The sequence below is a fragment of the Trachypithecus francoisi genome, unplaced genomic scaffold (assembly GCF_009764315.1).
Source record: "Trachypithecus francoisi isolate TF-2019V2 unplaced genomic scaffold, Tfra_2.0 Lachesis_group2, whole genome shotgun sequence".
NCBI lineage: Eukaryota > Metazoa > Chordata > Mammalia > Primates > Cercopithecidae > Trachypithecus > Trachypithecus francoisi.
The window spans coordinates 52,062,111-52,079,640 of NW_022681465.1; the positions used below are offsets into that span (position 1 = coordinate 52,062,111).

The 17,530-nt window shown below is 35.0% G+C and overlaps 1 protein-coding gene and 1 non-coding gene across 3 annotated transcripts in view; one reads left to right on the forward strand and one right to left on the reverse strand.

The window, feature by feature from the left end:
- The window catches only part of EDIL3 (EGF like repeats and discoidin domains 3), a 459,624-nt gene that overhangs the window by 184,660 nt on the left and 257,434 nt on the right, over positions 1-17,530 (forward strand). The gene's annotated exons all lie outside the window — the stretch shown is intronic.
- LOC117066219 lies at positions 10,923-11,029 on the reverse strand. Its single transcript, XR_004430204.1, has one exon. It is a non-coding gene; the product is annotated as a U6 spliceosomal RNA (small nuclear RNA).

Below are 17,530 nucleotides of genomic sequence, written 5' to 3' on the forward strand. Positions count from 1 at the left end.
CTTAAAACAACACTCATTTAATTCTCACAGTTCTGGAGGCTAGAACTCTGAAGTCAAGGCATAATCCAGGCCATGCTCTCTCTGAGGGTTCTAGACGAGAATTTTTCCTTGTCTCTTTTAGTTTGTGTTGGCTGTGGGCATCCCTTGACTTCATTGACTTGTGACCTCTTCACTGCAATTTCTGCCTCCGTCTTCACATCACCTTCTCCACTTTTGTCTGTGTCTTTTCTCCTGTTTCTTAGAAGGACACTTGTTATTGGATTTAGGGCCCATCTGGGTAATCTAGGATGATCACATCTCAAGATCCTTTCCTTAGTTCATTTGTGTTGCTGTAAAGAAATACCTAAGGCTGGGTAATTCATTAAGAGGTTTATTTGGCTCATAGTTCTGAAGGTTGTACAAGAAGCATAGTGCTGGCATCTGCATTTGGTAAGAGCCTCAGACTGCTTCCATTTATGGTGACAGGCAGAGGGGAGCAGACATTACAGGGAGAGAAAGGAGAAGAGAGACAGGAGGAGGTGCTAGTCTCTTTTCAACAAGCAGTTATCCCAGATATGAATAGTGAGGACTCACTCCTGCACACCAAGCCATTTATGATGGATCTGCTTCCACATCCCAGACACCTTCCACCAGGTCCCACCTCAACACTGGAAATAAATTTTAACATGAGACTTGGCATGGCCAAACAAACCATATCTAAACCATAGAAGTCCTTAAAATAAGTACATCTGTAATGAGACTTTTTCAGGTAATGTAATATTCACATGTTCCAGGGATTTGGACATGAATATATTTTGGTGGTGGGGGAGAGGGCGGAGCACCATTCAACTTACTATAATAGCAACAGTAGATGTACTAAATAAATGTGCAATAAATTAGGTTGGCTCTGCCAAAATATTTTTAAGTAAATAAACATATTGTGTAATGAAATATTCACAAGGGTGGTGGAATATTTACTTTTGCAGCCCTCATATTTTGCATTTCTGGATTAAAAAGTGATTATAAAATATAATGATGAAATCAGTCTATTCAATGAAAAAGGATAGATACCATACATAAAGCCTACAGATATTTTCAAAACCTCAGCCAATACAGTTCGGTAAGGATGGAGCTAACTTCGATTTCAGAAGTGAGTTATGGGTAAAAATTTAGGCAGCAACTATAATTTATATTACTTTAAACTTATATATGTTTATATGTATTTTTTTTTTTTTAATTCTGGAGAGAGGAAAAACAGATAAGCAATATTTTAAGCACATTATAAGGTCATTCCTTTTTATTTTAAAGAAGCAAAAGTTATATTCACAAATTTATTCTTAAATATTTTAACATAGTTTTATAATTACTTGATGTTATACAGTTTGTCCAACTTTAATTCTAGATTTATTTATTTATAAAAGCAATAAAATATACAAAGCATGAGATTACAAAAAAACTAAAATGCACTTATTTAATCCAGTCAGTTTAGTTAGAGTAACATAGCATTCTAAAACATAAAATTAGCCGGGTGCGGTGGCTCAAGCCTGTAATCCCAGCCCTTTGGGAGGCCGAGACGGGCGGATCACGAGGTCAGGAGTTCGAGACCATCCTGGCTAACACGGTGAAACCCCGTCTCTACTAAAAAATACAAAAAAAAAGCTAGCCGGGTGAGGTGACGGGCGCCTGTAGTCCCAGCTACTGGGGAGGCTGAGGCAGGAGAATGGCGTAAACCCGGGAGGCGGAGCTTGCAGTGAGCTGAGATCCGGCCACTGCACTCCAGCCCGGGCGACAGAGCGAGACTCCCTCTCAAATAAATAAATAAATAAATAAAACATAAAACATAAAATTAAACCTTACTTTATTTTCATTTCAGTATTATCAGTTATTAGCAGATAAAATCAACTCATTATGGATTATCTGTTTTGAATGAACAGCAAATATTTACTGTAGTCGATAAAAACAATGATTTGTCCAAATTCATTTTGGCAATTTGGAAGCCAAATTTTAATTTTGTTATTTTGAACACATGAACTTTTAAACTATTACTATTTAAATTTTTGTTTTAATGCTAATTTTAACCTGTAAAACTTGTTGTTAAGTGAATATACTTTTTATACTTTGAAAATTTTCTTTAAAGAGGATAATGATAAAGGGTGAATTAGAATGTGCTTTGAAACAAGTCTAAGCTCTTTCCAGATTCAGGTAACAAGAGCCAAGTGTCTCAGTGTGGTATAGAAATGACCCCTGGGAAATCATCATGTTTAGTAACTTAATGGATGGAACAGAAAATGCCAGTAGATTGCTGTGAAAGATATGTCAAGAAAACATTTTTACAGAATTTATTTCATTTTATTTACCAGTGAACTGGATACTCAATAAATTCATGTATTTCTACTGCACTGCCAACTTTTCTACCTCATTATTGATATGAGTTGAGAATAGCCTTTCTGTTCACCGTCTGTCATGAAAGAGTCAAGATTTTCAAGTGGACACAGGTTATTTACATGATTTTAAATATTTTGGCTATTGCACATTTCGTATCACTTCTGTCATAGAGATACAGAGTCTTTCACAATGACACATCTGGCTTCATTGTTTTTCTGGTTTTTCTGGCTTCTTATCACATGACTGTCCATCATTATTTTTATTTGTTATTTAAATGTTTCTAGTTTATTTAATGTATTTTGGGGGTGTCTAAAACCCACACAGAAAAGTGGAACATATATAGGTACAAGCATATATATATATATATAATTAGAAAGTTACTATTTATTTTAGCCTGGCATGGTAGCTAACAGCTGTAATCCCAACACTTTTGGAGGCCTAGGTAGAAGGATCACTTGGGCCCAGGATTTTGAGACTAGCCTGGGCAACAAGGTGAGACCCTATCTCTACAAAAAAAAAAAAGAAAAATAATAATTCTGCGGGGCATGGTGGCATGTGCCTGCAGTCCTAGCTACTTGGGAGGCTGAAGCTGGAGGATTGCTTGTGCCTGGGAGATCAAAGCTGTGGTGAGCTGTGATTGCATCACAGCTCTGGGCAACAGAGCACTCCAGTCTGGGCAACAGAGCAAGACTCTATCTCAAAAAGAAAAAAAAAAAAAAAGTTACTATTTTAGTTATCAAGGCTGCTTACAGGAAACATTATATTTAAAAATTATACAAAAGCAGCATTTCGTTTTTAGGTCATGTGGGCTTTTTTTTTTTTTAAATATTGGCCTTGGGCCAATTAACTTATGCTTATAAGTGGGCATAATTGAAAGAAAATTTTAAGAACTATTTTGAGATCACTAATACATTACTTCAAAGTGGATAGAGCGGAAGACTTCGAAGGATACTGACATCACAGTCATAAGGAGCCTGCTGAATATCCGAGTTAATTGGAACTCAAGCAGAGAAGGGATGGACAAGTTGTACGTATACCTAGATATGGAAAATAATTGGATAGTGCCTAAGAATGGGCATTTGATAGGCATGAAAACTTTATAATTTTTAAAAAGTGAAATAAATTTTTATTTAAATAAAGAAAAGGCTGGATATCAATGCCATGGAACTATATTATTAAAATGTTAATTATCTTGATGGCAGAAATTCAGTTTTATTTTTAATCTACATTTGATGAGAAGAAAAGTAAATAATATCTGTGCTAATTATAATCAGAGTAGACAATGCTCAAAATATTTTAATTTTAAAATTGGCTGTGTCCTATGTTTTTAGTTTTGAGGGATATACAGTGGACATTATTCCCTAAAGTATATGAAAGTAAATTTGACTAACTATAAATGCATAGTTTTTGCTTGGAAACTGACAACAACTTTCTAATGAAAAAATTAAATTAATTCTTATTATGTTGGTTAAGTTTGTTCACTAAATGACCAATAAATGTTGTAAACATTCTTCACTTAGGTGAAGTTGTATTTGAAGTTTTGCTTTCACTAGCTTTTTAAGAATAAAAGTAATACAAGTACAAAACAACAAAAGTGGAGACCCCTGTGGGACAAATAGATAAATCAAAAGCTGTTTTCTAATAATAGAATCAGTACCCGTGAGAATCGTTGATCGCTTCTAAGGATTGGCAAAAGCATATAGTATTCCAAATTTTTTTAAAAAAATGTTTCTACAGATGTGATATATACCTTCCTTACTTAAAATGTTGCCTCTCTTTGGATATAGTTAATAGAAAAAATGCAAATATTTTCTCTTAAGTAATATAGTAATTTTTCCTTACAGAAATGTTGACATTTTCTAAAAGTAAAGAGTATTATCTTATTATGAGTCTAAAAATGAGATAAGCCCTTGACCTAAAGTTCTTAACTGCCACTTGTGTGAGTACAATACTTCCATTATATTACAGATTTTATAATAGTCACTCACCTATGTGACCTTTCAATTAAATTATTGGAGCTCATTCTAATTCAGGATTTCCCTGAAGATCACTTGAATATTCATCCCGTTCAGAGGTTCCCATGCATCTCATTAAACATTATGACCCACCAGGAACGTGTGTTGCTGGCACACCAACATCAGCCCTGAGATTCAGATTGCTTTTGAGAGCAATCTGTGGAATTAATTTACCTGTATGACTTAGTCCTGTTAAGGGGTTCATTCAACATCTGTTGGGTCATCTTTGCTGGAGATTTTTTCTATCTGAAGAAATTTAAAACGTATTCCTAATGATACTTAATTCTTTGGATTCTAATTTAGGCAAACATGAGGTGTAGTTCTCATAAAATGCCTCATCTTTGAGATTTGTTCAATTTAACAGCCTACAGAATATCAATATATCAGAAATGAAGTAATTTTCAGCTTTTGCCTCTCAGAAGTTATCCATTTGGAAGCAAAATTCAATAGTTTGAAGATGATTAATCTAGTTAGTTTTCTCTGGAGCATTCAACATGAACAACAATCCATTACTTCTTGATATTTTCCCCATTGGCCTCAGTGGCACCTATTCTCTGTCACTTGGTTGTAAAAATGTCTGTTCCTGTTTAGTGTCCTGTTTCTTTTGCCTGCCCCTGAATATAGTCTTTCCTGTCTCCTCGTCTGTTTCCTCTATAATATCTCTCAGGCTTTATTTGTTCTTTTATGGATAGTACTGCCAAATCTGGGTAGCTTAATCTCTTAGAGTGCCTCATTTCTTCCAGTGGAATGGTAAAATTATAATCATTATAGGAGATATTATATGTAAAAGACTTAGAAGTGTTACCATTTCATAGCACATGTGAGGCTGCTTTCTACTCTCTATATCCCTGACCTCCCTCTTGAATTTCAGACTTTCATTTTCAGACATCAGCTAGATACAGCTAATGGCCTCAGGGCAAAAAATAAATATTCTTAACTTGTTCCCTCTGCTTTCAAGTATTCTCTAAATAAATGGCATTACCATTTATCTGCCAGGCATAAAACATCCAAGCCACCTTTATTTCCACTCTTTTCTTTAGCATTACCTTCTACACCCATTTGGTTCTTGTCTATGATATTATCAGGTCCACTCCCCGCTATGTACTTCTCACTGATATCCCATAGTACTAAAATTTTGTGTTTACAAAAACTTTGCTTAGCTCTCTATAGTTTAAAAAGATATTATGAAATGAATACATCACACTCCTATTAACCTTTTCGTACTGAGTCAGTCAAGATGAACTTGTTTATGGCTCAGGAGCAAGCTCATCCAGAAGTTCTTGGTGTACATATCCAGGGTGAGTCAGTAGGGGCTCTCTGCTCATTGTAGATACCCAGGGACTCAGGCTGACAAGGCTACATCTCAGCAGTTTCTCCTACAGTCACTAAAGCAGTGGGAAGAAAACATAGTAAATTACAAACTGGCTCTTAAAAATGTATGTAAGAAATGGCACACATTACTTCTTGCATTATTGGCCAGAGAAATTCACATAGACACTCATAACTTGAAAAGGGATGGAGAAGTGCAGTCCTACCATGTGTATTTAAGAGCTGGAATATTTGTGAAGTCTTAATGACTATAATCTGGTGATTACAAAGATCAGCACACTGTTTTTGTTGACCTTCCCTTTCCTAAAACCCTTTACAACACAATTTTTTATTTTAATCTTATTTTAAAAATCTATGTACTTCTTCTAATGCCTGTCATTTTCTACACACCATGTTACTTAATCATAACATGAAGTGTACTCTCTCTTTTTGCAATGAATAGGATTTCATGTAGATTTTGGCATGTAACTAATTATTTCATTTTTTAAAAATATAGTTGGCAATATACTATTCTATTTCACAGTTATGTTATAGATGACTTAACCATTCTTTAACTTCTGGGCATTTGGATCATTTCAAGCTTTTTACTCTTAGTTTATACAACATTTATAGAAAGGACTATAAAGAGTTGCACTAATTCAAAAGATTATACTGGCAGATCAGCCTTACGCAAATAAGAGAAATTACCCAATATCAAAGTCTACTAATAATTTCTAGAAGCACAGACAAAGCAGTTTAGGGAGTTTAGGGACATTGATGACAACTGCCCAGTCCTTCTTTGCATTAGACACATGCTTTCTGACACAGAAAGACAGATAAAGCCTCTAAGTATGGTACTTAAGTTACTAAGTATGCAAGGGAATATTGAGGTAATAAACTGTCTTCATATAGCTGTGTAGCTTACATAACATTTTCCATGGAGCTATACCTTATAAATCCATAGCTTGTAAATACATTCATTTACCAGAAACAGTCCTAAACTAGAGACATCCTACTGAAAATATTCATAGGTAAGGATTCTCCTCCTAGCATCTATTTGGTAGCAGGTTTAGTTGTCAGCTTGTTTACAAGGAATTGATACCCCTACCTTTCTTTCTTTCCCTTGGATCATACCCCTAATAACAGAAATGGATTATAAGCCAGTTGTTTAACTGCTTTCTCCTAAAGACTCAAGTGGTATGTATTTGTGAATTAGTATTTATGTTCACGATTATTTAGTTGAGATTTAAGATACAAGAAATTAAATTGTATCATTATTTTTAAAAAGGCCTGTTAAAATATTATAAAACATCTGACTTTACCCTGCTGTATGCCTGAGTGACCTTAGGTTAGTTACATTACTATGAAAATAAGTATGCTTATCTGTATGGAATTACTTGATAAATAATTTTCTTCGGCTTTCCTGTGAGGATAAATTTCACTGTAAATCATATAGACTTACAGAGTTCTCACTCCTTCTCCAGGAAGACATTTCTTTCTTTTTCTTTCCCATTATGGCAGTGCTTTCCAAAGGAAGTGTTTACTTACTATCAATGTCTACATAGTAGTCATGTCTGTCTGTTGCTAACACTGGCAAAATTTGGACTTAATGTAAATTTGTCTCTTTAAAAATGAGTTTCAGTGCTATTAGAATAATTATATGACTAATTACATTAGTTTTGTTAAGACAAATGTAATATATCACAAAATTGTGCAACAAGTTTAATAGTTTGGATGTGTTATATAAAATAATGTTCCCCTGCAAAATTTGAAACCCCATCAAATATTATCACTTAAGGTATATAATAATTTAAGAAGATATGGTAATTTTTTGGTATGTTTTGATTCTTATTTCAAACCTTATGGTGTTACTTTAGGTCTGGGGATAAAGCATGCTGTATTTATTCAATTAATAATTAATATTATTTTTATGTCATTTGGTTTATTGAAACAAATATGCTTCGTTGCTTAAACTCTTTACGTTTAGTGATGAATGACCCCTTAAAAAATTTAAACTCATTAGATAGATTAATAAATTAATACTCTGCTTTTTAGGAAAGATTTTACAGAGGTATCTTTAAATTCATATATAAATCATACAGTATCTATAACTCATATCCTAAATAAATTCCCTTATGAAAATAAATTCCAGAACGTAGCTCTGATTGCAATCACTTGGGTTTCTTTAATCTTTCAGCCTTCTGGGGGACTTGTACCAATACATTATTAGAACTTTTTAAAAACTCATAGACATGGGAAGGGCTTCTTTTCCTCAGTCATTAGATACTATTTGCTTTAGTTGCTCTCATTTTGGCTATAAGCCCTTGCTAACTCTGCAGTTGGTTACAGAATAAATTTGCAAGGCTCCTGCTTTCCTCCATATGCCACTGCTAATGGAGCTTTAAACTCAACTGAGTTGTGATACACGGAAGCCTGTTTTTCCTTTTACTGCCCATCACTAAAGTCCCTTCAATCCCACGACGTGGAAACTTTGTGTTGCAAAAATGTTTACGGGAGATTTGAGACTGCCTGGAAGAAATAAGAATGACACAACAAATACATGATCCTTAATATGACCGTTTTTCAAATGCAGGGTAAAAGAAACAGAAAGTTAAACCCCTCACATTATTTTCTCTTTGTTGGTGAGCTCCATCAAAGTCCTGTGCCTCTATCCTAGTCTCTCTGTTTCTCTTCTTTGCTTAGAAATCTGCACTTTAATTCAATCCTTCCATTACAGAGCTCCTGCTTTTGGTTAATAGTGACATCTACCTCAGTATAAGAGACGAAGTTCGTTACAAAGTATTGTCAGAAAGAAAACCATCTCCCAGAATGTACTCACTTTGGGTTAGATCACGTTTTGAGGTCAGTTGTTTTCACTTTGCTATGTTTAAACCTTCAAAATATGCAAAAATAGTATAAATATTTTCCATCCTGTGTCCATAAGTAGTTAGTAAAGGAGAGGATGATTATATGTCACTGTAAAGGAAAATAGGACAAAAGCAAAAACAAATGTAAGTCAACAAACTAAGATGAAATTAGGGTGAAGTCTCAGTATAAAAGATTTGCACAGTCCTAGCATAGGCTCTTCTGATAAAGATGAACCAGGATTTGGCTCTACATTTCTTTCTTAAGGGCTCCTACTGTTTTCAAAATATAGAAGATCCTAAGAAACTAGGAAACTTCATTACCTACCCACTAGAACAAAGGCTCCTTCAGAAGCAAAATCTATTAAAGTTGCAATTTGTTCTTTATACAGAGGTCTTAATCTCCTATCAAGCAAGCTAGGCATTGATTATTCTGGAAATCTTATAACCCAGGCAATCTCATTCCATCTTAGAAACCTTAATATCTTTGGTGACCAATAAAACCGAAAGAGATTTGGCTAGGGATCTTCTTCACTAATTCCCATTCTCATACAGCTCTTCTTGCTCTGGCCAGATCCAAATGTCTGCTGCTTACATTTTTTATGACATGTAAGAACCCAGTTCATAATATACAAATTCCATGACATGCTGCACATATTATTAGGAATCTTCCTTTTCTTAACACAGTATTTCCAAAAATACATGCTAATAGCTGGTTGTCATGAGACAACTTTAGCTGGTAGACAAACAAGGCATCAATAACCTTGGATGACATAGTGAGAATTTTACTTCATTGCTAATTCTTCTTTACTCATTCTGATCACATCAAGAACAATAGCTGAGTACGTTAATCCTTAAGACTCTTTAAACTTGTTATAAATATATACACAGAATATTTAATGTATATAGGCATGTATATGGCTTCACTACAGCACTGCTTGTTTCAGATCTAGATTTAATTATGTTTCTTAAAATACATCTGTCTTGGATCTCAGACTTCCAAATCCTACTCTTTCAGTCCCTTAAAGGCTGACCTTTCTTCCCTTACTAGCCAAGACCAAGAATTCTATCATTAATAGCACTCTCTTGCACACATTTGCATGTTTCGTTATGTTTTCCTTTTATTTTGCCTTGACCCACATACAACTAGAAAACATCTAACTTTGCATTAATGGTATCATCCTCTTTCTCTGCTAATCACAGTGGAAGAAATGCCACACTATGCAGAGATTGGTACCATTAGAGTGTCCTAGTCTTCAATGCTATCTAAATATTAATACTACCTACAAGTCCTCTGATTGCCTACTCAGATGTCATGCCCCATAGTTGTATTTAAAATGTTTCTACTTCCTTTCCTATTACACTAGCTCCTACTATTCTTTGCACTGTTGAGACAGACATATACTCTTTAGAGGAAATAGAATCTATCCCCAGTAATTCCATCAAGTAGCTAATCCTACACTTCTAGTTTATATGTATTCAATCAGCCCTATCTTGCTTAAATGTCTTAAATGACCTCCCCTTACCTTCATCATAAAGTGTAACTCCTTAATCTGCCTAGTGAGGCTTGTTATAATCAAGCTATGCAAATCTTTCTGGCTTTCTCGCCTGCCACTTACCCTCTTGCGCTTCATGGTGCAGTTATATTGCATTTCTTTCAGTTCTACAAATTAAGCTATGGTTATTATTATTTTTTTTTGAGATGGATTTTTGCTCTGTTGCCAGGCTGGAGTGCAGTGGCACGATCTCAGCTCACTGCAACCTCTGCCTCCCAGGTTCAAGCGATTCTCCTGCCTAAGCCTCCCCGAGTAGCTGGGAATACAGGCACATGCCACCATGCACGTCTAATTTTTGTATTTTTAGTAGAGACCGGGTTTTACTGTGTTGGCCAGGATGGTCTCGATCTCCTGACTGCTTTACTTAACTTTGAGTCTTCACACATGTTATTTCCCTCTTCTGTCTGAAAAACCCTAACTCATCTTCCTAAATAGCCAACTTCTATTTGCTCTGTAAACCTCAACTTTGGATGCTAATTATTCTAGGATGTCAAACCCAAGTTTCCAATATTGGATTAGGCATTCCTCTTATGTCCTCCAAGAACTCTCTGTATTCACTGTACATTGACACTCATTTCGTAGTATTGAAGTTGCTTATTTATTTGTCTGTAATCTCCCTTGGCACATAAGATTCTAGAGGCCATTGACTAAATATGTTGATATTGCTTATTATACTCAGTGTCTCACATATGGCATGTACTTAATGGTGTGCTGATGTTCAAATGATGTTATAAGACCATAATGTCTAAGAGAATATGTGGGACTGGTTGCTCATGAGAAACAAAACTATTCTTGTCCTGAAATTTAGAGATCCCGATCCTTAGGTCCCGGTTAATATAATTCCTTACTTCCTTGTGTAGGAACCATACTGATATTCTCTGTATCATTCCAATCTTAGTATATGTACATCCAAAGCAAGCACTTAATTCCTCAGTAAAAAAGCATGGCATTTTTCCTAGTCTTATTTTGTAGGTCAATATTGCATTTCTTTCAGTTCTACAAATTTACAAAAATATAGTGCTATAAAAGCATTTTCTTATGTGTCAAAATGATCCTGTGACGTGGCTAACTGCTGATCTGGAATAATGTAGGACTAATTCCAGAGTTTGATCAATATTGAATAAGTTTAAAGTTTTATTCCTAGCAGAGATATATTTAATTAACAAAGATGTGTTGAATGCATCATTACCAAGCACTTGAGATATATCAGTGAACAAAACAAAGTTCTATGTCCTCACATCGATTACATTTTACCATGGGAGACAGACAATAAACAACAACACAACACAGGGGAGAAACACAACAAACAACAACACACAACACAAAACATGACAAATAAATTACATGCTATGTTAGAAGGCATTAAAGCCATTGAGAAAACAAGATCACAATAAGAGAGAAATAGAAATATTGGGATTGGACTATGGTTGCCAATTTTAAGTAGGACTTTTCTGGGTAACCATTGTTTTGAAAATGATTTTGAGCAAAGGTTTAGTAGAGGTGAGAGTTAGAGGAAGAGCATCTCAGGGAGAGGAAACAGCCAGTTCTCTGTAATCAGAGTTTCTAGTGCAGAAGCCTGATTGACATGTTCATCATAGCAACAAGGGCTGTGGAGACCCAAATCATTTCTATTTTTTTGCAAAGTAATATCAATAAATCATTTATTGTGTATATTCATCTGTGTTTCCGGAGTTTATGGCCATACAGCATTTTGAGGGTAGAGGCAACAACATTTCTTAATGAGTTAGATGCAGGGTGAATGCATACAGACCCTTATGCTCCAAGGGACAGCATAGGCACAGTCATGCTCGAATAAAAACAAGCACAGGTGTTTGAATCAAAGACTGTACTTTTTAGCCCAGAGGTGGGCTTAGGTAGCTCCTGTGAGAAGAGCTAAATTTCTCCTTGAAATTTCCCAGGTTTCCCTCTAGCATGTAGATCAAAGAGAATTTGGAACCTTCAAATTCTATGACATAAAGCTTCTTCAAAATTATTTTATCTAAAAAAATATTACATCAAGTGTAATAGAATTCCTACTGTGGTCATCAGGGCAAGCCTCATTCTTCATGCAGAAGATATTTAATCTTCAACAATATGGTTATCCTTCTAAGCCCAAATTACAGTCATTCTTTGCTGCTCGCCAATCTCCTATTAGAATTCAGCACATCTGTAGAAACTATCAGAATGTCTTGTACAATCAGGAAAAGATATTATTTAGCTGCTTCTTTGGAAATTACCAAGTGTACACGTTTATAACGGATTTTTTTAGACTGAATAGACAATCCTAAATCCCTTTACTTCATTGTTTGTGACCTACTTCAGTTAGGTCACACACAAAAAATCACATGAAAAACTTTACAGATCAGGTAGAAGATAAACATTCAAACACTTCTAGTAAATTATTTGTTCATCTGAAAATCTTTTACACTTTATAACACTGATCTTAAAGAGGGACAGTTCAGACCTACTATATTTAAGTAGCATAATAACTTCTCTAATTAACATTTATAATAACTTCTCTAATTATTTAAGATATTTATTGACAAAAGACTTCTCTACTGCATATTTTTTCTCTGTACTCTAATGGCCTTTCATATAATAGAAATCATATTGGTAATAAGAAAAGAGAGTGGAAAGAAATAACTGAAGTCATCTTGTACTGAAGATGTGAACCTCAGCTTTTTTGTCCATCCAGATAGTGACATTGTGATCATTTTAATCAGCATATTTTACTTGTATCATGAAAACACTATAAATATTACATCACAGTGTAGTCAAACCTAGATGATTGCCACTTCTTTTAATGACTCTGTGACCATATTCTGTGTAGTATTAAATACAGTGTCAGTGTCCAAAGACAGTGATATTAAAGTGTACTTTTTTTATCATTTCAATCAAACTGAGGGGATCTAAAATGTCTAATAACTTTCGTGAAGGAAGCCTTAATGTTTTATGAGCTACAGTCAATCTTTAACAAAATTTCCTACAAAATTGTCAGTAGGCATGATTTCTTTTATAGGAAATGTAGTGAAATTGCCCATCTATATTCATGTGATTAATGTAACATGGAATTTACAAATTTAAATGCATAATGCTGGAAAAGTAGAAATAAAGATTTTTATAGTAACACAAATCTGTGCTACATACAGTTAATATATTCATGGATTATAAAATGAATTGTGTTCAATAGCTCAACATTTTTAATTGGGTTTGCAATGATAAATTGTTATACACATTTTTAAGTGGATTTTCAGACTTCTCAAATATTTGAGTCTACATTTTCATGTCTACTAGGAAGCATACAGAGAAATTTTTTACACAAGGAGTAATTTTATTTCTAAATGACTTTTTGGTTTTTTTCTTCCACACATTGCTTATCCCTGTGGGCAAACCTTTGTAGAAATTTTCTCATCCTAAGAGTAAAGCAGTTTAAACTGGCTTCTCTAGTCAGATTGATCTTACAGGAATCAGTTTTAGATGTATAATCAAACAAATGGACTTCTAAGGATGGCAAAAATGAGAGCACAACACTGATAGCACCACTAGCAAGACAGATCATGAAAAACAAAACAAGATGAACAAAAAGACGCTAGATAAATATGAAAACATGTATAATTTCTCAGTGTATTCTTTTACTGTCTTTCTTTCATTTTGGCCAAATATCAAGCATTTCATTCTCCATGTTTTTACTTTTATTTCTCTAAGCCAAATAAGCCTTCTTTTGGAAGCAATACGTTTTGGCAGTTTCTCCAATTTGACTTTTTACTTTAAAAAAAAAATGTGAAAGTGGTTGCCTGTATAAGCAAAAAGATCAACCAGAATATTATTTGGTATAAAATAACACCACTTAGAGGAGAACATTTTCTCCTAAAATATGTTTTTCCTAAAACACTTTGCCAGTATATTTGGTTCATGAAGTTACGAACATTTTCGTTCAGCAAGTATTTGTTGGGTTCTGCAAGAAAACAGAGAAGGGTTACAAAAGAAATATAAAATGAAAATCTCACATTTCCAGGAATATAGCATCTATTCCAAATGACGCGATGTGTACATATTAAATTGTTCATTAATACCACAAAGCAGTAATGTGCCAGAATGATACCACATCCCTGCTAATGGTTTTCCTGCCTCTCTGGATGTTGCCTTTCCTAGACTATATGTAGCTATTAAATTGGGTCTTGATCCTGGATTCTTTGTTCTTTTCCTTATATTACCTCTAAACTCCCAATGGGCAACTACATCCTTACCTACTAATCTCCATCTATATCCAGGAACGCTAACATTAAATATCTCCAGGCCACATTCTCCTCTGCCTACTTCTTACCTCCTTTTGAATAATATATCCATAAAGCTTACTCATGATCTTCTCTTTCAATCTAGACCCTCTTCCAGGATTGCTGTTTCAGTGAATGGCACCAATATTCATCCACTGACACATGAAATCTAGAAACAGAATAGTCTTCTTCGACCCTTCTCTGTCCAATCTGTCCACTTCCATCCATACCTCCCAGCCCACCACTCTAATCCAGGTGTCCTATCACATTTTGCCTGGGCAAGTACGATGATTCTTAACTGCTCTATTTTCATCTTTGAAAATAGATCCTTTCAAAGCATTCTCCATATGGCAAACTAATTATCTTTAAAATTGAAATTTAGTCTAAATATATTCATGTATCCATAAAGCTGTTTTGTTTTTCTTAAATACGTGGTCTTTGAAAGCTGCTGAGTTTGGTCCCTGTTTCTTTATCCTTGCTGTGTCTGTTCTAGCTACAATTAGTCTTACCAGAGGCCCTTTTTCTTGCCCTGCTTCTCCGTCCACATACCTACAAAAGAAATACTTATTTCTTTCTTACCTTAGCTCTTACTTGGTTTCCAGCTTCTAGTCTATGCTTCACTTCTTCAGGGAACTTCTTATTAATAGGTTATTGGGACATAGGAGACCTTTCCTTCATGACATTTACATTTTCTTATTTGATTATTTTATTATCACATTTCTTTACAATTTCATTTCTTTATGAGATTATTTGATTGGAGTCAGTCCTCTCATTTACTGATGTTTCACAAGATTAGAAGGTGCACCTGTTTTGTTCACCTTTATAACCCTAGCACTTAGTACTTAGCTAGGTATAGTACTTAGCACTGTGGAACACAATAGAAGCTCTAAATATAAACTGAATAACTATATCAATAAATGAACAAATGAACCAATGGATGGAAATAGTATGTAACAGGGTAATAGAAAAACTTGTGAAGGGAATAAAAACAAACAATAGAGGAGAGTTGGTATGAAACTTTGGGCTATCTAGGAAGGAAAAGGAAATCAGGAAAAGAGGAGATGAAGAAAGGCATTTGGCATTTAAAGCTGCAGAGTCACTTGAGCAAAGTTCTAGGAATACAAGTGGTCTTTAGATGGTAGAATGGTAAATTAACCAAGTGAAGCATATTGGTTCATTATCATGAACAGTGGAGGTAACACTGAGGACATAAGATTAGTTTAAATTTATGGACTTTGGAATACCAGGCTGTAGGAGCTATCAGAAGCTTTTTGATTAGGTTTGCATGGTGTGTAGCTATGGAGGATGTGTAAGAGAGGGAGATCAATTAGGACACTATCCTAATAATACAGTTTATTGGATGCATCATTAAGCATCCACTCCAGGAGTAAAAAACTTATGATTTTGCAATTATTAAGTGTTTATGAAGGAAAAACTGCTTTCTTAGAATGAAATACTTCAATTAATCTTTTTAAAAACAACAGTACAAAAAGCATTTTGACTAATGAGTAACTACTTGGTGGTGTTCTGGGAAACTATTTGGAGAAGCCTGAAGTTAATGGCTATAAATTTAGTTCAGTGTGATAAAGCCCCTCACATAGTTTCTTACTTTTAAAATTCTTATTTAGTTTGTCTGTGTAAACTGATATATCCATAATGGGATAGTGGAAACTTCAGTGTATTTACTTAGCTCCTTTGTACCACATTCATCCTCTGTGATTTGACATAGATTCACTATGATAAAAAGTAAAAATGAAAACAAAGTTAACTGTTTTTTTTTTCATCAATTTTGCTGTTCCTTTTTTTTAAAAAAAAAAAATATTGGTTTCCTTTGGTGACCTTTTCTGTATTTGGGCAAGCATCCCTTAAGCTTTCACCCAGTGATTATAATAGCAGGCATTATGTACTGTTTGACATGATCATTACTTAATGCTCACTTAATAGAATTCTACAAGACCAAATTATCACAGTGGGTAAAGGAACAGATGGCCAGCTGGCCAGAATCCATGCCTGCTTTGTTTTATGCCTCCTCAAATCTGCCACAAGGAAGCCACATGTGAGACCTGAGGAGGCAATCTAAACAGTAACTCGCCTGTCCAGCTGTGCTTCCAATGTTCTCAGCTGTGAAGTCTAGGTAGGTGCCATTCCCATATGAGTGCAGCAGGAACATCTCCTGCAGGAATCTCTCTGCTTCATGATTAAGATGACAGTCACAGAGGACAGATTCCAAAAGTAAAAATAGAAATCCTTTCCTCCACCTCCTGCCACTGCCTTCAAGATCAAAAATCACTCTGCTATATTATAGGAGAAAGAACTGTAGCTTTGTGGAAGTAGTATACTTATTTTTAACACACATTGTTTATAATTATAAAATTATCCAAAATCTGATATTTTATAGATTGCTACAACATTCAACAAAGAAAATTAGGCGGCCGGGCGCGGTGGCTCAAGCCTGTAATCCCAGCACTTTGGGAGGCCGAGACGGGCGGATCACGACGTCAGGAGATCGAGACCATCCTGGCTAACACGGTGAAACCCTGTCTCTACTAAAAAAATACAAAAAACTAACCGGGCGAGGTGGCAGGCGCCTGTAGTCCCAGCTACTTGGGAGGCTGAGGCAGGAGAATGGCGTAAGCCCGGGAGGCGGAGCTTGCAGTGAGCTGAGATCCGGCCACTGTACTCCAGCCTGGGCGACAGAGCGAGACTCCGTCTCAAAAAAAAAAAAAAAAAAAAAAAAAAAAAAAAAAAAGAAAATTAGGCTTGGCTGCAGCTTAACATTGAATTGTTGAAATCTGCTAGTGTAAATGAAAAAGGGCTGCGGATATTTATATCCAATCTCGAATTTTTTGGTTTCTGTTATAGATTATGATTTGCAGCTTGGGTTATATGCTGATATTTCTAAAATTAGTAATAATTTTAAGTCAATCATCACGTATTTATGAAGCAGTATCAAAGTATTTAGCTCTTCATTAGGGACTATGAGGGTACAAAAATATAAGGAGTAAAGATTCCTGTGCAAAACTAATTTGGAATTGAGTGAGGGAGACAAAAGAGATCCATGGAATAATTAGAGGATGAAGCAATGAAAAGTGAGATGCTAATCATGCAGTATAGGCAGCAAGTTGAGTAGGAGCCTGAAAAAGGTGAAG